The sequence below is a fragment of the Stegodyphus dumicola genome, chromosome X1, assembly GCF_044657685.1.
Source record: "Stegodyphus dumicola isolate Sdum_Otavi_A_Nest chromosome X1, ASM4465768v1".
NCBI classification, from domain to species: Eukaryota; Metazoa; Arthropoda; class Arachnida; order Araneae; family Eresidae; genus Stegodyphus; species Stegodyphus dumicola.
Window position 1 is genome coordinate 195,622,098 of NC_140780.1, and position 22,911 is coordinate 195,645,008.

At 29.3% G+C, this 22,911-nt stretch overlaps 2 long non-coding RNA genes across 4 annotated transcripts in view; one reads left to right on the plus strand and one right to left on the minus strand.

Annotated features, from left to right (window-relative positions):
* The window catches only part of LOC118200439 (uncharacterized), a 55,148-nt gene extending 47,851 nt beyond the window's left edge, over positions 1–7,297 (plus strand). For both annotated transcript variants that reach the window (XR_004760088.2, XR_004760089.2), the window contains exon 5: positions 6,583–7,297. This is a non-coding gene — a long non-coding RNA (uncharacterized LOC118200439). The remainder of the gene's footprint in view (positions 1–6,582) is intronic.
* The window catches only part of LOC118191269 (uncharacterized), a 435,608-nt gene that overhangs the window by 361,801 nt on the left and 50,896 nt on the right, over positions 1–22,911 (minus strand). The gene's annotated exons all lie outside the window — the stretch shown is intronic.

Sequence of the window (22,911 nt, forward strand, 5' to 3'; positions counted from 1 at the left end):
TTTTTAGATTAGAGGACTTTCTTTAAAAATTTTCAAATCTTTTTCCGGTTTCTAACAAGGATAGATAATTTTGATTTATGTCATGTTTTCAAAGAATCTAAGGAAATATTCATAAATTTTCTAGAATATAAATTTTTAAAAAAGCATTAACTGAACTTTAAATTTTCGAAACAGATTAAAGCTCCAATACATGAATTTTCAAGTTAAATTAAATTCAGCTTTAAGACATGAATTATTCTAGTTTTCTGTAAGATCAGATTAATATTAATACACAAATTTTCAAGTACATTTCAGAGTCAGTGCATTTTTATATCTAATGGTTGATTTAAAATAATTTTTGATTTATTTTCCATTTTCAGGTATTATCTTTTGAATGATTTTTTAAATTGACAACAGTTCTTCGACTGGTGAGAGTTATTTTAGAAAAATAATGTTTAGTAATGTACTGACTAGGCTAAAAATAATTATTAAAATTCATTCCATCTAGAAGTTATGAAATAAACTCACGTAGGACAAACGAGTACTGATGATCTATGAAACATGAATTGTAAAAACACTGCAAAATATGTTTTCTTGATAAAAGATAATACAAACTTCTTTCACCTTAAAATGAACCAGAAGGAGCAATATAAATCTTGAAAAGAATTATGTTGAGTATTCATAGTCCTTCACTTTAAGAGAAAAATCTTGCTTTCAAACTTAGGAAATTTCTCTCAGATAGCATTCAGATTTTTATCACATTTCCCCATCAAATAAGCAAGCAGGGTTTTCTAAAAGCTGGGATATGATGGGACAAAACATTATGAGGTCAGTTTTTGCCTAATTATCTGCTTTTGAGGTTCATTATTCTACACTTCCCCTTGAAACAAGGAACTCAGAGATGCTTCTCATGCCAGTTAAAATAAAAGAGGTTATCTTCAGAAATTATCTTAATCTGTCCAAAAAGTGAGTGTGTTCTACAGAAATTAAGAGAAAATAAAAAAGAAAAAAAAGAAAAAAAAAAAGCTCTTAACCCAGATGAAATATAAAATCTGTGTCACATATTATAACAAAACTGCATGATTCTAAATGGATTACATGATAAAATTGTGGATGGAATTACATGATAAAAATGAAATAACAATTACATGATGAGAAACATAAATATTAAAAATCTCTAAAAACAGAATAAAATGAGCAGAAATGTTCTCCGCAAAGCTATTGGAATTTTAAAAGCAGATACATGTATCGATATTTATAATTAGATGGAGGGAGAAAGGGACTTATCAGTAACGAAAACTATCTGTGATAGAATTATCTCATAAACAAGGGTTTTAGATACTTGACTGACTGTAAAAGGAAAGTGAGAGTTTTAGGAGAAAATTATATTGTTTGCATATTACTCTCGTTCCTTGAACAAAAATAAACAAACACGTTTTAGTTTAGCATGTATTTCTAAGGATATTTGAAAAGCAAATATTGATAACAGAAAGTCACATAGTTTCATAAGCAACTGGATCAGTATTACAAAAGCAAATCAAAACACAATTGCATAATTCTACTAGATTATTTTAGTGATTACTATGTTAATATTAATTTATGTATTATTATGATGTCCTTCTATCTCAATATACTTTCCAATTCCTTGAAGGAATGATGTCTTTATAGAATTACTTCTTTCTCGGTATTCGCTGAAGCATTTCATATATAAGCCCGCATGGTTTCTGAATCTTTGAGACATGATTATAAACTTGCCTTTTAGACAGCTTATTAAGTAAAATGTCTTGAGATATCAGATCAGAAATTCGAGATGATTATATTATGGCTTTCCGAATCTTATGCAGTTACCATTGTACTGAAAACATCTGTAGCAATACAACCAAAAATAAAAGTTGGAGCAATAGGGATTCGTAATGAAAAGGTGGCTGGAAAAAAACACGTGTTGTTCATCTCTTCTGATCTTACATTTTGAACGTCCTATTAGTATACTTTATGCTGATTTTATTTACCATGACTAGTGAAATTATATTTGTTAGAAACAGTATGAACAGAGAAAATGTTATTTTATTATTCTGAATTCTGTGTTGGACCCATTTACGAAATCATCACCATACAGTTCTTGCTGTATTGACACAGGATACAGACGCTATTTCAGCTTCTATATGAGCACTGATTTTATAAATTCTTTCAATAATAGCTCTCGAAAAAATTAAAAAAAAAAAAAAAAAAAACAGAAATTACACAGGGTTAGTTGGTCACTCCTATTAACTCATGACCTTTATCGATGACGATTCTGTTGAATTATTTTTTTTTTAAACTTATATGGATGTCTCTTTTGCCGGAGTACTGTTTTACAACCCAATAAAGTGACATTTGTGATGGCATTCCTCTAGGATGAAACTGTTCTTCACACAAAAGAAGTGCTTGTAGCGTACATTTTCCTCCAAAGTACGGAAGCAAATCAACTTTTTCTCTCTCAAGACAGAGTATCTATTTTCATCTCACTGTCAACACAATAATAAGCGTAGGATATTAAAAATGAGGCTAAACAATAAAAATAATATTATCGTTGGTCATCGTAACATCTGAATTTGGAGATGGCTAAAAACAGAGTGAAAGTTGGTTGGTTTCAGTAATTCTTCCCCCCCCCCCTTTCAGTATCACATTCCCTGTTCTCTTTCTAGAGATTAAACGCCGCTGGCAAGACTTCGTGAACCAATCACATGTATGACGTATATCTTTGTGCCCTCATTTCAAGTACAGCTGTACATATGTGAGACACCCATGGCCGCACCCTCCATCTTATTAATTTCTTTTGTCTTTGTATTACTGATTCAGTTGCTTACAAAACAATATGGCTTTCGATTATCAGCATACATTTTCATAAATCTATGAACTACACCCTGAATTTAAAAAAGAAAATGGTTCGTACAAAAGTTGTTCACATTTTTACAAAGAATAACAACGCAAATTCACTTTAATAAAATTAGATTGAAATCCACCTGACACTGAAAATAATCTCTAAACAAAACGTGGCATAATAAGATCGGCATTCGCATTACTTCATTGGACCCACCAGCGGCCGAGCGGTAAAGTCGCTGAACACTGGTAGTTCGGTCTGAGGTTCGAATCCCGCGAACGGGCTGGCTGCATGGGCGTTTTCGTGGTTTTCCCCATGTGTAACGTGTATACGAGCCAGTTTCCCTTAGAAAGTCCTCCACGAAAGGCATCCCTCCCATTAGGCAGATAGCCCTAGTGTGCTTTGCCATAATTAAATACATCACATCACATCATCACATCGCATTACTTCATTGGCCTTTCTTCGCCTGTGAAATGTTTCGCATTATCAACTCCAGTAGTCTACATTTCATATGCTGCAACGTAACTGTGAAGATAATGTTAAGTATATTCGAAAATTTATGTTAAATATATGCTGTTTTCACGAACTGATACCTCAACGTTCGAGATCTGAAATTTGTGCGGATTTCTAGACTCTAAATTCGTAGATTTTTTGCATTAAGCTTTTAAGTCGTATATTACAGATTTTACTTGAAATAATATAGTTGTGTCGGTCTGTAGATTCATTGTTTTAGATGGCGTTCTTAATTTCCAGTGTTAAATTCACTATTGGCAGCGTATAGAAAGAAGTCATTTACATAATTTTTTAAATACTTCTTAGATCAGTCAGTGATGGTTGTTGCAAATTTATTACTAGTTTTAACTTATTATGCATAGTTATGAGCTGATGTGCTTATTGCAAAATTACAGTGGGCTTTCGATTTTAGAAACTTTTTCAGACGACAAAAAATTTGTGAAACTGAAAGTTCTTATGTGGGAATGACATTAGAAATTAACATATGTATTATATGACCAAAGCGGTAGTTCGTAAAAACCTGCAGTTTTAAAACTAGCGGCTTCCTAAAAACGGGAGTCCATTGTATTTAGAATTGTAAAAAATAATTTTTTTTTAAAGAATTTATTTAAATGGTGATGCATTTTGCTCTTAACGATGTACCTCAAATGCAGTTCCAGTACACATAAATTATATGTTAAACTTTTGAATCATTAAATATGCATTTGCTATGACCTTTTCTATGTATCAATCGTATGTAATAACTAATATGTTCTGTTATATTTTCTCTAGAAAAGTCAAGTTATCAGCTGCATAGATGTTCTAATTTTCTCTTTTGTATGAGTCATTAGGTACCCCAAAACAGATTAATGGTTCTTCCGCATTAAAATGCGAGTTTTTCCTTTTTATATTCGAAATTTTTGACATGATAGTGCTCATGCGTTTAAATTAGTTTATGGATAACATTTTACATTAATATTGTAGTGCGTTTTCTTATATTTAACCAATTCAAAGCAAGCTGTTGGTATATTTATCGTCAGCATCAATAGTGTCACAATTAAACTCTCATACACTTCAATGAACTTCTTAAATTTTATAATGGGTTTAAACTCATATTTTACACTAATGTTTTAGACAAAAGGTCTATCTATTCATACAACTTTGCCTCTCCAAGAGAATAGTTGGCGTTTTTTTATCTTGTTGCAGCTTGTTTGTTTTCTAACCGATTACTATTAGGATTTCATAAGTTATTTTCATTTTGGTTAAAGTTTACGGCAATAAAAAAATGCATTCATCTTTAAATCTTGGGTAACCCTCAAGCAGTAAGCAATATGAAAAGTTTATTGCCCGTATATTTATCATGTAATAAAGTCTGAAACTGGTGATAAAGCTTTATGATCTCAAAACCTTTTAGCCTTCATCACATTACTTTTCGTTTCGGCAAAATTGCCATGATTAACGTAATTGGCAAAATCTTGATAACTAATTGGTTGAAGCTCCAGCAAACTGCATTATTTTACTATTGGCGAAAAAAAGTTGAAGTTTACTTTACACGAAATAACTGGCTACCTCATCACCTGCTATCTAAATTATACTGCTACATTTTAAATAACATAAGTAATTTAATTTTTTTATCATAATTTTTATAGTAATTTTATTTAATTCCGACGAATACCGTGTAAATTCATTTATGAAAGACACACATAAGAATTTCTTCAGCAATTATTCTCGAGCAAAATACTGTCTACTGGCTTTCCAGAGACTTACAGATTTCAAAGAAATCTGATACTTTTAATTCACAGCTTTCACAAATAAATTCTTGCTCATAGGTTAAGCATGTAGTTTCTAAACGTATAATAGCATTTATTAAAAAGCAAAAATTATGAATTTGCATAAGTTTCTCTCTCTCAATGATTTAAAAATAATGGGATAATCATATGAAGTTGTAGTCGAAATATTGAAATATAATACCATAATTAATACCATAATGTACAAGAGAAACAAATTTATAAAGAATACCATAAAATAAGAATCTGTGTGCAATAAAAAATAAGGATTCGAAATAAAACAGCAGCATGTTTCTCTTCTTTCAACCAGTAAAATCTTCAACCAGAAAAATGACATTACATATACACTGAGGCACTATAATAACGATTATTATAGATTAGATGATCTAGACTTATATATATGTAAATATCTATGTATAAATGATTTACTCCTACAAACAGGGGTCTGCCTTTCTTGTTTACTACTTTGAAATTCGTGCACTAACATTATTCTGTTTCATAAAAAAAAAAAAAAAAAAAAAAAAAAAAAAGTTACTATGTTTGGATTACCACTGGCTTAAAAACATCTGCCTCAGTTAAATTAATAACTCTAAAGACTCTGATATGCATCCTGAAACCTTTTTCAATAACAATATGTTCATTAATTTCATTAAATTAAAGCAAGCCTCAAAACTGCTTTATGTGTATTACACGACAAAGCTAATTTTATACGATAAGAATAATTATATATTCCGAACCCCTTCAGGGAACTTTCATTAGTTAATTTATCATATTGACATACTTCATGAAGATGACATTATATTTACTCTCAAAATAAGCCTGTTTACTGTCGACGATCAACTTTCAATTCACCCGACAGATGACTGCAAGATACCACCTATTTGATGACTCGACCGTTTAAGTATAAAAATCTATGCTTCCATTTGATTTATATTATTGCTCTTAATTGTTTCTATTGCTGCTGTTCTTCAATGAATTTTTCGTGATCCATTTGTTATTTAAAAAACTGAATATAATGTAGCATTATTTCTTTTACATTCTTCTACCTTTTTTATACAATTTCATCGATTTTGTTTTATTTTTAATACTTTGTGTTTACATTTACTTCTTAATTTTGAGCAAAGCTCTAGAGATCAAAATTCTATTAAAAATATTAAAACACTTCGTAATTTTTATTTTTACACGTTATTTCTTTCAGTCATTTAAATGTTAATTGCCAGTTAAAAGCTTTTTTAATTTTCCTTTCATACTCTGATCATGAAAGATTAACTAGTTATTTTCTATTTTTGCTTGTATGTAATGTTTGTTTCTTAGCTCTGATTCTTCTTAAAAGCATTGATCATTCATCTTTATATCTTCTCTTATGTACCTCACATTAAAATGCAACATATATTTTTTTCTCATTTCTAACTCTTATTTTTAAATTAAATTTATGCAAATAATTAAATTATTCATATTTCATAGCACAAGCAATTGACTGCTGGTTTCTTCTTTGCATCTCATAGCTGCCTTATGAATGCCTTAAAGTTTGAAAGCTGAAAACAAGTGTGTTGGTTACTTAACAATACGTGTGGCATAAACCCATGTGCGTTTAAGTGCCACTTTTAGTTTGAATACTTTAGATGTTTCTCAAAATGCACTTTCTGATAAAGATATTTAAAAACGACTCATCGAAAAATAGTAAAATTTCTTTTATGATTATAAAGTGCTTCTTATTGTATTTGCTAGGCAATACTAAATACTTTGCCTTGAATATAAGAGATTTACATTGCCTTATCAAGCTGAAATTTTTATTTAAAAGTTTTAATAATTTATATCATAATAATTTATAAATCACTTGATATATGAATGAAGAAATTAAATGAATTTGGAATAAGACACACTTAAAAACTGTTCTTTTTTATTAGAAACGCCTTGTGGCGATTTCCTGCTGTTAGATTTCTAAATACCATGTAACTTAATTCTTAATAAGTTCATTGGTATGCTTAATGAGCGCGTTTTATACTTTCACTCATCTGTTAAGTTTACTAACAACATAATAATTTGCTTTTTCCTGCATACATATTAAACTATTGCTCTTGATTGCTTATTATGAGGAATACATTTTTTATTTTCTAGTTTACTGAATTTCTTTTTCTTTTGAAACTATTGTATAAATTTCATAATAAATTTTATATTTGCTTTAGTATCTTGTCTTTATTTATAGTTTTTCCTGTAAGAACAAACAATAATTAAACCATTTTCCACAATGAACATATATCGATACATTTTATGTAATAATCTTGTTTTGCAGTTGAGGCAGATAACTCTTGAGTACTTTGTCGTAATCAAATTAACCAAACCAAACCAAACGGGGCTTTGAAGTTAGGAATATATCCCGATTTTGCATTGCTTTACATTTTCGTTGTTTATAGGACATTCGGAAAATTTATGAGCATTAAAAGCGTGTTTTGAGAAACATTTTTGTATGAAAGAAGGATAGGCCATCATTTTGTCTGATAGGAATGAAATAATGATTGTAATGGACTGCAATCAGATAATTCGTTTCAATAGACTATGAAGTACTGCATTTGATTTTGGTGTCATAAGAAGTCTGAAATAAATGAAACTATAATATATATATATATATATATATATTCTCTTTGTTATATTCAAAATTAGATTTTACTGATTCTACGAAGCCATTAAGTGCTGGCTAAACCTATTATACAGGCTAGGCTTATATAAAACCCTGAGAATGGAAAGGTGACTGTGAATTTCAGAATATCGATGAATCGATGAAGAAATTCAGGCAAATAAACAAAAGAACATATAACGGTTGTCAAATATATCGCATGAGAGAAAAAGTGCTTTAAAAATTACTTTATTCTTTATCATATTAAATAAAGAATGTGTAGTTAAAGGCAATAAGTCAATTATGGGTCACTTATTTTTGTTTTTAACTTGAACCAGTGGCAAAATAAAAGCAAGCAATTTATAAAAAATTCAAGATTTATTTTCCATAATTCTAAAGTTCTCATTATGCATCACTTAATATAATAGTAGTTAAATGGTAATTAAAATAGTGTAACTTAAAATAGTAGTTAAATTGTAAATTTAATCATTAAAATTTTTTTTAATTTAGGAACAAACATATATATCTTCTATTTAAACCTCATAATTTTCTTTAAACACAATGTGGAGAAACGTTATGTAAAGGTACTAAACTACATAGAGATACATAAGGATTAAATATCCAGATTCCTAGAAGAATTATGCTAGGAAAAGGATTATATTTCCTGCAGAAAAGGGTAGAGACAGACCAAAATTAGTAGGAAAATTCATATTAACTTTTTAAACAGAGCTGAAATATTCTCAAGATCTAGAATTTTTTAGAGTCGATTGAATCTTTCACCACTTTCTCAAAAGCAGTAATACTCTTAGATCTCTCTCATTTTTCTTTTACCTACGAAATTCTTTCAGAATTAGCTATGGAGGAGACTTTGATGTATACATATGCTTCTACATAACAGGAGAACGGAGATTGACAAAGCTTTAATATCTATCATACAGGTTCATTAAAATATTTAACCTTGAGCTTCCAAATTAATTTGTAATTTGAGATGTGAAAAACTAGATCTCAGGTGGCTTCATATCAAAAAAATGAGGAGAGGTCAGTTGCATTTAAAATAATTCTCCAATTATATTTTATAATTGAATATTACTGACAGTCCATTTGTTAATAAATTATTTACAGCTGCCGGATTGTTAAATTATTTACAGCTTTTTTTTTTTTTTTTTTTTTTTTTTCATTTTAACCATGCACAAAGCTAACAATATGTATAGGATCATTAAGGTTTTCAAAGAAAGAAAAATAAAGAATGCGCAGTGCTCTCGCTGGGATTCGTACGGCGAATCTCCTTATTCCTAGTTGAACGTGCTACCAATTACACAACGAAGAAAACAGAAAGGAGGGAGAGAAAGAAAAGAAAACTTTATGGCTATAGACTTTCTACTTAAGCTTTACTTTACATTGTTTGTATCTTAGTTTTTGGAATATTCTACTTCATTGTTTTATTTTCATAAGATTTGGTTGTAATTTCATACCAACATAATGAATATTTTATTAAGTTTTTATAAGTAAATTGAATTTAATGAATAAATTATTGAATGCTATCAATTAATAGAATAATTACTGAGCAACATATGAACGGAAAAGTGCATGTGTATATGTGTAATAAACTCGCTCGAAATAATTTTAATTAACTTGGTAGCTAAAAACAAAATTATTTTCGATAATTTTATTTTCTCTAAAATTTCTAATGTATGAGATATATTTAGCAATTAAAGTAAGCGTGTTAAAATACCAAATGTTCCGTCACACAGAAATAAAAACAGTTGATAGCGATTTCTAAATATGGTTATAATCTTCATGTCGTCTATATGGTAAACATAAATTAATTAATTAAAATGCAAGGAAAATAAATAAATAAACTTTAATACTCAAAAAAATAAATAAATAATGAAACCAATTCCAAAATCTTTCGCCTTTACTTCTGCTACCGTAGATATATGTAGCGATGAACTTTAGAAATTATCATAACAAGTGTAAATGCATTGAATAGGGGTCATATGTTCGAGTGAAATCCTTTTACTTTACACACTTTTTAAAGAAGCTGCCTTTTGTATTTAAATTTTAGATTATTTCGTCAAAAATATTCATCACTTTAACAAGAAATCTATGCATGTTACAGAACTCTATTAATTTTGCTTCCATATTAAGTTAATGGAAAATTATACTTATTCTTCCATAACGTATAGAAACACCTTTAGAAACTAACTATACATATCTGTATAATTTTATACATAGCACTTCAAATGATTTTATAAATATATTAAAACATAAATTAATTCATGTAATTTAATAAATAAAATGTTAAATAATGCATTGTAATATTTTATTACATTTATTAAGAGTTGAACATAGTACTATATTTCCATTTTTAAATTTAAATTTGGCACATGTAAATTTTGGTTAAGTGACAAATTTATCAAATGTTTACGAAATTTTAAATTTTCTTCTGCCTCTTTATTAAGAAAGTTCTAATTAAAACATTACTTCTTATTCTGTTAAAGACCTTTCCGAAGGAAAAACGGGAAAAAATTTAATTATAGAACACTTGTTGCAAAAAGTTATGCATTTTAAGCTTCTTTCACTCGAAAGAGATGATGTAAGTAAACTTTGTCGTGTAAGTCGTCGTATAAAACTGAGTTCGCAACATTTCTAATTTAGTATTTCTACAGATAGTAATTTGAAATTCTTTTGTCTAAATTAGTCTTGTTCTAACATGAAAAGTATCTTTTATGAATACGAATCCGAAAACTTAGAATACATAGTAATAAATATCGCTAAAAGAAGTATTTTAAAATATAAGACTTTCCTTCATGTAAAATAAATCAGAAACAGTTAATAATACTTTATAAATATCTCTATAGTCTTAATGATATTGTGGATTGTTCCCCCAAACTTCTGAGTATCACTATTACTTAATATACTTACTGAGTATCACTATTAATGATATTTCGGTTAATTTTGATCGTATAAGGGTAAATGTATTTTTGATTGACTAATTCAGCTATGGAACTATTTTTTTCTTTCATACTTTTACCCCTAAGATACACATATTTACATTTTGAAAACTTCCTTTAAAATATAGAACTTAACCAAAATTTTAGTAGACTCAGGAAAGACTTAAACAGATTAACTTCTTAAACTGGAAACATGGATTTGTGATCAAGCAAACCTCTGTATAATGTTTTTGATGCATTTGAGAGATATTAAATAATACACAATCTAAATAATTATTAAATGCTATTTAATTCAATACATAAAAATAATGTTAAAAGCATCCTTCATTGAAATTTAAATTAATTTAATTTAAACAAAAAGTGCTATGAAATGCATTTAAATCTTAAGTAACATTTAAACAAACAGCATTTAAATATTACAATATTTGAACTCTAACTTAAAAATGCCGTGATTAGAAATAAGCTTAACATTGTACTTTATAAAAAAAAACTTCTAAAGTACATGCTTCAGCTTATTCCACATTGCTTGGATACTGAAGATATTATTTGAAATAATTAGTTAAAAAACTAAAGTGCTGCTTCCATGAAATAAAATGCGGCACTTAATTTATGAAGCAATCTTACTTAGAATAAATCGAATGCGAGAATAGGTATCCACTTTGAAGTAAATTAATGAATATTAATCTAAAACTAAAATCAGCATTTTGTTTTCTAGCGCACGAGAGATTAGTGAAAAATAAACTTATGACTTCATAAAACCATCAGGTCATTCACTGAAATTAACAACATTACGTTTTAATGAAGCAAGTTGATAATCAACAACGAAAATTATCATTATTAACTCAATTAAATTTGTATGCATTCAGTATTTTAGTTTATTTTGTTTAGATCTGATTAATTTCGCAAACGTTATTAAAAAACACTTTTAAGTACATTTTTTTATATTCAGTTTTTAGATTCATTCAGGATAGCAATGGATGTTTGATCTTATTATTTAACTATTTTCTTAATCTCCAATTTCAAAATTGAAAGAAAATAATCAGGGTTTTATGTTGGCTTTTTGTTTAAAAGCCTGTATTTTTGATAAATTTTTGATATTATTATTATTATTGATTTAATTTATTTTATATTCTATATAAGGTGATCATCAACAAAATTTTCCTCAAATTTTTAATTCAGATTATGTTTAAAACAGTTTAAAAATTAAGCCTATATTTATAGACGCATATTTTATTTAAAATATGTTATTACGTTTAAAGACCATGCTGATTAACGGCACATCTCGAAAATAAAAAGATTTTTTCGTAGAGTGTATGTAGCACGAAACCGAAATTCAATAGCAAAACCTTTCGCTTCTCGACGACAGATGGCGCCACTTAGCTTCTTGTACAATTCGTTTGATTTAGCTTGAGATCAAGATAGATGATCTGAAAAATTGTGTTACGAGAGGAGAGATAAAAAGTAAACTAAGAGGACTGCATCGGAAAAGGGGAAAAGGCACACTTTTCCCCTTTTCCGATGGTCTTTTTGTTATTTTTTTCTAACCCGTTAACAAGGTTTCACGAATAAGATAAATTTTTCCTAACTACAATTGCTGTTTTGTATGAAGATAAATTTAAAATGCTTAGCAAGCTACAGATCGATTTTAATTTTTTCGCAAGAGCTTTTGTAGCTCCAAGTAAGAAGTTCAGCAGCTTTTCAACAGCCATCAAGAAAAGAATTTTCAAAAAGGCCTTCGCCGTATATTTAATACGAATTCATAATTTAAATCATGAATAACAAAATTTCTTTTTCAAAGTTTGAAATTTTGTTATTCATGATTTAAATTAAAGTCCCCGTAAAACGTTTTTTTTTTTTTTTCATAATTTACCTTCAAGTTACTTTAAAACACAATTTTCGGAATTAAACTTCTTACAAATGGGTTCCCACTTTTTTGATACTTCTACTAAATTTATATTAGGAGATAATATAATCAATATTTCTTTAGTAAATAATTTATTATTATCTTACTTAGCAGCTATTGCGCAAGTATTAGAAAACCTTGTTTTCGAACTAAGTAAATTTTATATCATTCAACATATGTATTTATATATATACATATATATACACATATAAGATACATACTATATATACGCATTCTTGGGGAACATTAATTGAAAGTCCAATTAATAATATCGTGGCAATTAAAATGTGATTTGCACTAGAATTTTAAAAATACATTCACTTGTTTCCTGTGCAGTGTCCGGCACAGACCTCTAACACAAAATTTAGAATTTTTGATTGCGTTCCTTCATTGCAGTTTTGAAGAAAATTTCACCTTGCTTTTTTTTAACTACAACTAAGTTATTGACGGAAAAATTTAGGCGAGTGCAGAAAGTGGAACATGAACTTTGAGAACATGGGGTAACTTAACTTCAATATTTATTCTGATCCTAATCCCAGTTACCTAATGCAATCAGCAATCAATCCTTATCCTAATATTCAAATAGAAGTATATTAGTAAGCGTTTAACAAGTTGTAACTCAACAATGGTTCCGTTTAGATATTAACATGTGTAGTAGGATTTGTTTGTGGCCTTTTTTTTTTTTTTTTTTCATTTAAGAGGTATGGTAGTGATTGATTCGCCATAGACACAGTCAATCCAAAGTAACATGTATAGTGAATACATTTAATAGCACATGCAAATCATTTGGAAATTGCCAGTATAAAATACTGCTTCCAGATAATAAATAACATAATGAAAAGAGTAATAATAAATAAATAAAACAAAACAATAATCTTAAACTTTTAAACACAAACTATATAGGTATTATATATAAATATATTATGTATAAATAAATGCAAACATAACATAGTCAAACCAGTAAAGCTTCAGCAAACGTTACTTTGCTATTAAACAAAATCAGACCATCGTGAAAAGTTACATAAATGGCTCGTGTATATGTAGCAATATGCTTCATCTTGTAGAGACATTAGGATTGTTTTTAAAGCAGGAGTAATGAAAAATGAGCAACGCCCTCGCCGGGAATCGAATTACGTACCTCTGGAATACGCGCCTAGCATGCAGACCACTACACCACGAAGGCACACTAAGAAGGCGGGAAAAATGCCTTATATACTCCATCTTTTAAAGGGCTACTGGGGTTTTAGGGGACCCAATCGTCAAATCCTGGGTGTCGAGAATCATCATCCACCACCCTTTTAGTTCGGGCGCCACTGTAGAGACATTAGGGTTATTTTTAAAACAGGAGTCATGAAAAATGAGCAACGCTTTCAATGAGCAACGTGGTTCGATTCCCGATGAAAAATGAGCAACGCTTTCATCGGGAATCGAACCACGGACCTCTGGAATACGTGACCAGCATGCAGACCACTACACCCCGAATGCACGCTAAGAAGGCGGGAGAATATAATTTTATTGGGATATGACAGCGAAAAACTGATAGTATATTTAAAATCAGCAGCCCAATTCTATAAAGCTTCTGTGCTTTCTTTTTTAATGATTTTTGGCATTAATTTATTAATTAGTATCAGCCATTAGTTGTGACTAGTGACTAAAATAATCTAGTAATTAGTGTTATGATTAATGTTACTGTGTGCTCAAGATATAAAATCTCAGTCACGCAATTTTTTATGACTTTATAGATACTTTCATAAAATTCTGTGTAAAGAGCTAAAACCATTCGTCTCCGCTGCGTGCTCTTAGGATAAGAGTATGGAATATTCTAAGACTGGTAAGGTAGCTGGAGTTTTCGAGTTCGACACTTGGCAGGGAACAAGTAATTTTTCAATGATCCTTCACACTCAGACTTCTTTTGTCTCAAAATCAGAAACATGAACATGTTACTGAAATCGCTCTAATAGCTGATAAAGAACTTGAAAAATTTTAAATAACCTATAAAGACATTTGGATTAGTTTAGGTTAGTTCAATTGATTAAGACAAAGCAACTCTAGGGCTATCTGCGTATGGGGAGGATGCGTTAGTGGAGAACTTTCTAAGGGAACTAGCTCGTAATCACGTTACAAACGGAGAAAACCGCAAAAAGAACCATGCAGCCAGCCCCCTCGCTGGGATTCGACCCGAGGTCCAACTATCGTATTCACGGACGTTACCACTTGGCCGCTTGTGAGACAAAAGACATTTGGCAAAGAGTAAAAAAAAAAAAAAAAAAAAAAAAAAAAAAAAAAAGGAGAAAAATATTTATTTTTTCTCATCGAAGGCTTGTAAAATTAACCTACTCTATGCTAGAGACTAAAAGCGTTAACACTAGCCATGATAAGCGTAAAAAACTAATTTTTCTGGTCTCTCCAAGGAATTTTTAAATAATTACAGGAAAGGGGTTAATTCGTTTTAATAATTTTTCACAATATTAGACATTCATAAGTTTTAGAAAAGAGAATTGAGATATATAGGCATATTATTGCAAGTATTAATAACATAATTTTAAACTAAAATGTACTTCTTTGAAGAATGTTTATCGTATTCCATATCTAGAAGTATTTATTGTTAAGGAAATATTTTTTATGAATATAAATTTATAATTAAAATATATCTTTGCTCACATTTAAATCGTTGCTATGCATGATGTGAAGCCGCACAGTTAAGGCCATATCTTAAACAACATTTAAAAATTTAAATGTCGTAAGATACTGATAAAATTGGAAAGAATTTGGAAAGGAAATTTGGTTTCGCTTTTAGTGAAAATTTTTTAATTAGGTAGTATTAATAAATATGAAGGAAACAAGTCTATTTACCTTATTTCTTGAAAAATGCAAATGCATGAGAGTATGATACGAAGAAAGAATTAAAAATTTAGTATGGGCATCATCGTTTAATTTTTAAAATATTCAAAATTTTATTTTTGAACATTGTTGTTATATGTTCAGATGTAAGTTATATTACACTTTCATAATCAGAATCCTTAATGGTAACAAGGTCATTTCTCTTCCTTTACCTTGCAGAGAGCTTACTTTGCAGCATCATTATACTTATCATTTTGAAAATAGTTTAATAAAGTTAGTACTATATTCTGAAAGCAGAACTTTGAATGTGGCTATGAAATGCAACAGAAATTTGTCCAATCTATTGAAACTTTGCAGCAAATCAGCTAAAAAATATAACTCTGAAATACCTGTGAATATTTACGCAGCATAAATTGCATAAAGCAAAATTTTTGTTAGAATTCATACTCCAGAGAATGCTACTCTATCTCTTAAAGTGCATATAATATATACATGCTAGCGTGTTTTTAGCTCAAAGGGCGTTAGCTCAGAAGGGCTACTAATTTCGTTTTGGCATTTTTCGTTTTATTATTCGGTTTTATTACCGTTTAATTTAGTGTAAAGAGCTAAAACCATTCGGAGACGAATGGTTTTAGCTCTTTACACAGAATTTTATGCCAAAACGAATAATGAACGAAATTAAACGGTAGATTAACTTTCTGCGTTGATTCACTTTTCATACTGTTTCCACCAAATATTAAGCCCTGTATTATATTTAAAGAAATTAAATAATGAAAAATCTGCATAAATGTCTGTATGTTTCTCACATTGTTATAAAACAACGGTACCTAGAACCATCTAATTTTGAATAACATAACCCTCTGCCGAACATGGCATCTCCAGCACGCGAGACTGTGTATCGGAAATTCTAAAGATATGCTCATTTTAAAATTATTTTGCTATATCGCTGTTGAATTGAATTTTATGTTTAAGTGCGAAGGACATGATATTTAATAAATGAAGCTAACATACAAAACGTTAAAAAATCTAAAATCTAAATCAAAAATCTAAATCTAATAAAAATCTGAAAGCTTTCAAATTTTTTTAATTCTTTTTTTTTTTTTTTTTTCTTTTCTTTTATTTGTTCTTCCAGTTGGGGAGAATCAGCCTAGCTATTGCCAGAATTCGAACTAACAGCCGGTCGTGCTGCTAAGTACACCTTGAGAAAACTGACGGGAAAAGGCGATAATCGCATGCATTTACATGTGGTATGTACACGAAGCGGTCAGAAATACCTGCATAATAAAAATACCGCACGATTTTTCAAGGAAAACTGCCTCAAGGTATTTAGTTACAGGCGAAAACATCGCGGAAGAAATCGTCGCGAAGAAAACAAAGTAAGGGGAAAACGTCGTCAGACAAAACATCCTGGAGAAAATATCGTACTTCTAAAACATCATCCTCGAAAATATTGTGGCAGAAAATAAAGCAATTACAAATTACCGCTTGACGACAGCACTGCAGATATACGTTTTTTCAGGCTTCAAAAGTCTTAAACACATATTCGCATAACGATTAGTGAGAGCAAGGAGGAATGAGGAACATTTACTTTTGTATTTCATATTTTTTAAATTAACTAATAAATGATTGCTAAAAAGAGAAAGAATGAAACTTAAGCGTTCAAAAGCTGAAAATGAGCAGAAAATTATATATGTTTACAATTAATAGAATTTTAAGCTGACGTAGTTAACTAATAAAGCTCGTGAAGTAAGTAAACTCTTTTATAAAATTTTATTGGTACTTTTTCACGAAAAATATAATCTGAAAAAAGATTAAGTAAAGGAAGATGAGTAATCGCTTGAGGTTACCTCTGCTTAAATTATTTAGTTAGTTATCAAATTATCAGATTATTTTCTTTCACCTTTCTTTATGTGATAAACTTTTAGTGAAAATTAAATCTTGTTTTATTTCAGTGTATTCTTCTCCTTAACGTATTATTAACACTGTCATGTGCAGCATGCAGTTAATAGTTTGGATGCTGATATGCTGATCTGTTAATTATGACGAAACATGTCAGCTACATAGCATTTCAGTGGAAGATATATATTCATTGAATTACGGAAAAGCACGCTAGTTTAAGAAATGGATGTCATGTTTAAGGGAAAGGATGCCTTTATAGAGGGCTTTTTCAAGAACTCGCTTGTGTCGACGTTAAAGATTAAGAAAAATCACGAAAATCTTACTCAGCTAGCTCATTCGCTGGATCAAAATACCAGAGTTCATCGATTTTACCGCTCGGTCACTGTTGCTTGCCAGTTCAGCAAGGGACCTTTAACGGGAAATATTTCACTTTTACATCAGTCATTGGGAAGACTCGAATTTAAAAATATTCCTCTTTCCTTCTTGCCTTCACAAACCATTATGCGAATACGTAATTACAACTTTTAAAGCCTGAAAAACTCATATCTGAGATGTTATCGTCATGCGATGATTTGTAGGTGCTTAATTTTTTTTACCACGATATTTTTGACGATGATCTTTTCAAACTGCAACGTTTTTGAACGCTTTATTTTCGGCGACGATGTTTTAGAAAAACAACGATGTTTTCTCCTTCCTTTCTTTTCTGTTCGACGACGTTTTCGCACTATGTTGTTTTCTCTGCGGCGTTTTCGGCAGACACCATTAATAAAAATTAAATTTGAAGAAAAAGTATAGAATATTTTTACGAAACCTGAATCAACTAAAAAAAATTATATACCTAAAAACGCCTTTTTTCATTTATATTATTACAATCCATAACTAAGCAGAAATTCTGTAAATGTTCCGCAAGTGAGGATACTTTTGGAAAACTGTCATATTAGTTTACTTATTTTAACATCGTTTTACCTTTATGCTAATCTCACTACTAGTGTAACACCCATAATAGCTCAGTGTTAAGCAACTAAAAAAATACAAAGATTTTTATTTTATCATTAAACATTAGTTCTGAATAAAGAATAACTGAACGCTGTGGAAAATATTGTAAATACTTTTTCTTTCTTTTTCTAGATCTATATTTAACAATCTTTAATTAAATCGCAACTCTACACGAAATGGATTATTTTTAGGACCTGTATATACTTTAACGTACTTCAACTTTGTAGTCAACACTGTGGAAAATATTGTATATATATACTTCTTTTACTTTCTAGATCTACATTTAACGATCTTTGATTAAATCGCAACTCTACACATAAAGGATTATTTTTAGGATATGTATATACTCTAATGTACTTCAACTTGGTTTAAAGAAAATTTTAATCTATGTCAACAAAATTCTTTAAATATATAAAAGAGTGTATTTTTTCTTTCTTTTCCTGAAAAATTTAAATTAGCTTTGTTCACAAACAAAGAAAATAATATCGAAATGTATTCTTGTTATTTTGGCTTAGATCGCTTACCGAATGCATTCTCCGTAACTTACGTTTCCTTTGTCTCGGAATTGAAGAGTAGGAGAGATAAGGAAATAGATTAGATTTGTAATTTGATCCCCTATTCCCTAGAAAGAGAACAGACGCAAATCTACAGTAATTCAATTGCTACTCTACCGGCAGAAAAGATTAATTTTGATGGAAAAGCTCTAAAGCAGACTAGTATGGAAAAGGTCCAATCTTATTTCTCCAATCAGTCAAGAGAACTGGAAAAAGTGAAAAATTTACTTCATGAAACATTCGAGTCTCGTGTTATGAAATTAAAGATGTAACTTTCATTAAAGCTTAAGGATATAATTGAGAATCTACGAGCAGATAAGTCACGTTTATGCACGAACAGAACAAATTGGATATTCCGAAGAGTATAAAAACATTAATGAATTAAATAAAAATCCCTTACATGCTTTTTACAGGAAGAACTTCTGTTAAATATTCTAAAATTTTCTTTGTGTGTATATCATAAAAGAGTAGCTTTTGTTGAAAATGATAATATTATAATGCGCGCCGTGAAAACGTGTGAAGCTAGTAACTCATTTTCATGTTGATTACAAGCGAAATATTCTTAAATTTAATGTCAAAAAATACATATTATTTTATTTGTTTACAACATGCATGGATACCGATCCTTTTATCTCTTTATCTATATAATTTTAAATTTGTAAAATAATGTATAATTTCTCCCAAGACGTTTTATTTTGCTAAGCAAGGCAGCGTAAAATAATATTTTTTCCACTTTTCTACCTTCTTGATGAAAAAAAAATTATCTGCAACTAAATGTTTTAAAATTTTTATCCTTTAACAATAATACATGTGATATAAATAATACTTGGTTTGATATATTAGGTGGTTAAGTAGAATTTCATGCCCGAGGAAAATAAAATATTAGTCACGCTCTATCTACGTTATAATAAATTTAAAGCGATATTATTTACTTAAAAGTATCAAGGTATATCTATCCATGTAGCTGCGTGTCTCCTTTTGTCTCTCCATTGAGCGACTTTCGAGGTAAAGTACATAAAAAGTATTTAAAAACTCTTCTGTAACCTAAGGGACTATTTTCATCAGCATATGAAAAAATATACCAACAGCTCAAAGTTAATGCATAGTACATAATTAAAAAATTAACAGTTCAGCAACAGAAAGCCTAATAAGATTTTTTCCTTTGTTGACATAAAAATTAAACTTTTTTTTTTTTTTTTTTTTCTTTTTTTTCAGCGCCAGTTATTGACCAGCAAAACAGAACATCAGTTCTATTTTGCTTTTCGATTAAAAACTAGTTGAAGTCTTATTTATGATTGTTAATGAGAATAAGCAAGACTTTTATTTTAGTTAATAACATTTCATTACATGAATTTGCCTGAGTATTTTAATAATTTTAGGTGTTTTCGATTGCAGTGATTCAGGAAATGGTGGTGATATCACCCGAAATATATTGCAACGTTTGGTTAATGCTGACTTGAAAATTATGTAGGAACTTCTTGAACAGAATTGCAACTATGTACACAATTCCAGGAATGCGAAGCCTCTATCCTTAAATTATTTATTGAAGGGAACTTTCACTAGCAAATGATTAGCGGGTCTAAAAAATACTGTTCATTACTTGGTAGAGACGAGATATAAAGGAACATCAAGAAATATGAAATGAGCCAAAATCACGCTACCAGAAATTATAAAATTTAAAAATTAAGTAGTTTTCAATTGTTTCAATTGAAACATTTTTAGCGTTCCATTATGTGAAGGTAGTTGCTGTAAAATATCTTGTAACATGATAAAATGTTAAGAATTAATGAGTGTTAATCATTTTATCAGTCGAACACAGGTTTAATTTTTATATCAAGTGAAATAAATGGAGATTAATATTTACACTTTTATTCGCCTTGTTGCTAATATAAAATAGTATTGTTAAAATCATAACAGGTAATGCCTCACAATTTAATCTAAAACGTTTCTGGCTTTAAGAATGGAAACGGTCATCTCCTCGCGATAAATAAAACCTTGCCGGTACGAGCAACTCTGAAGAATTAAGTATTCTATAAGCAGCTTGATTCTTTAGCAGTATGAGAAGTGCAACAATATTTTTACAGAGCTTGTCTTTAGAGATAACAAATTGCTATGTCAACTGTTCATTTGCTTCTACTCACATAACTTGGTTACAGGAACAAAGTAGCCATGACAGTTTTAATTTGTAATCATATTAAGAAATATTCTTTAATAGCTGCTTAGGGTATTCAGTATCTAGACTTGAAGTACATACGCTAATGAAAAGAAAGTAGAATTATATATATAGGCGTTTTGAACTCTCACATGGGTAAAACTACTGCCGGTTTGTGCACTTCTTTTAATTATCTGGTAAGAAAAACTGAAATGAAATAAATACAGTCATGGGACTATACAGAAACGAAATTTTTGTGCTCGTATTTGTATATGCCCTCTCAGCAGGCTTTAACTCGCATGCTATGGAATTTAATGAAATGCTTTTTATTTAAAACGGGAAACAGTTCTGCGCGACATTATACGTGAATGTTAATAACGATTACTCCTATAACGACATACAAGAAAGTCAGTCGTGAAACAAATAAAGTTATAAAAATATAATTATCGCAAATTAATTTTATTATTCAAACTTTATATTGGTGCTTTTAGATTATTACTGAAAAAAAACCCCTTAAATTTTAATGTTAGAATAACTATTAGAATCCTAGAGGATATAGGAGGGAGAAAAATCATAATAATAATTTACGTTCAATCATATAATACCATAAAATGATTTTTCAATGGAACAAGAAATTGGTCTATAAAACTGCAATTTTATGCATATATATAATTATTATATATATGCATATATAATAAATATATGCATATATATAATAATTTTATGCATATATTTATTATATATGCATATATAATAAATATATGCATATATATATAAAATTTTATGCATGTATTTATTATATATGCTTATATTAATATTATATAATTAATATATATGTACATATATTATATACATATTAATAAATATATATACATATATGTATTATATATATATATATACCTAAATGTCATTGTTTTTCAGAAAATCTCAGTGTATCAACAAATTAATACTCGTGTACACATGACAGATATGTAATCATTTTAGTAGTGGACTTTATAATGTTCACAATGTGATATAAATAATTTAAAATCTATGAAAATTACAGGCATTCCTTTCAATATTAGAAATATAAATGACACTGGAATAACAGTGTCTTCACTTACAAATGTATAAAACAGTGTCCATGCTTGCATACTCATTACCAACAAATTACCCTAAATAAAAACCACTGTTATCTGAAAATTAGTTATTTCATGTAAGTTAGATTATTTGCATGCTTAATTTACAATTTTAGATTATGGTAATTGTTATCACGAAAAAAGAGAAGTGTCATTATGTCATCTATATTATTCGCGATGTTGTTCAGAGGCTTCAAATAAAATGCCTTGAATGCTTCAAGCTGCCGTGAGGAAATCGCAACAGTCGACGTATTAGCCGTTTGCAAAATCTTTCATCAAAACATTTTGCACTAGCAGTTGATTAAATGCAACTATTTGGAATACAAACGCAAATGCTCGTAATATCTATTATACTTTGTGAACAGAAAGAAAATTAAATGTTCTTGTTAAGCTATCAAAATGATATTAGGTTGCATTGCGCCGTTTTTATTTATTTATTTTATAAAGGATTTGATTGATTTAATGAGTCACATTTCTGATCCATTGAGAGATAATATAGATCAGAAGTCATCTACTGATAATACGAAGGCTATCATCATTTTATTTTAGTCTGCTTGATAAATTTTCAAAAACAAAACTTGGGAACCAATAGATATACCAGATAAGATCATTAATTCTACTCTCCAAACCTTAAATTTTTAGGTCTATGAGATGACATTTTGACAGAAATACAAATATATTGTAGGTCTTTGCATTTAAAGACACAAAATCTAAGTGCAACACACTTGGTAAAATAAAGATAAAAATTGTATTTTGAGAGGT